This window comes from Rhinolophus ferrumequinum, chromosome 2 (genome assembly GCF_004115265.2).
Source record: "Rhinolophus ferrumequinum isolate MPI-CBG mRhiFer1 chromosome 2, mRhiFer1_v1.p, whole genome shotgun sequence".
Classification (NCBI taxonomy): Eukaryota; Metazoa; Chordata; class Mammalia; order Chiroptera; family Rhinolophidae; genus Rhinolophus; species Rhinolophus ferrumequinum.
In genome coordinates this window covers 59,041,730-59,041,952 of record NC_046285.1, presented here as the reverse complement: position 1 = coordinate 59,041,952, position 223 = coordinate 59,041,730, and positions in this window count along the sequence as shown.

The following is a 223-nucleotide window of genomic DNA, read 5'->3' as shown; positions in this document are numbered from 1 at the left end:
ACCAATTCCCCTACCGCCCTTTTACGTAGTTTTCTACGACTCGCGGGAGCCGGGGCTGAGCGGATTCCTGCAGCGGCGCGATTCTCTGACGTTGTCTCTTCTAACTGGCCGGGAGTTGCGGCTGTAGTTCTGAAGCCTAACTGGCTGCCAGCGCCGCCTCGGAGGTGAAGTGTACTGCGCTGATTGGTTGCGAGGCGCCGGCCGCGTGTGATGTCCGGAGCAG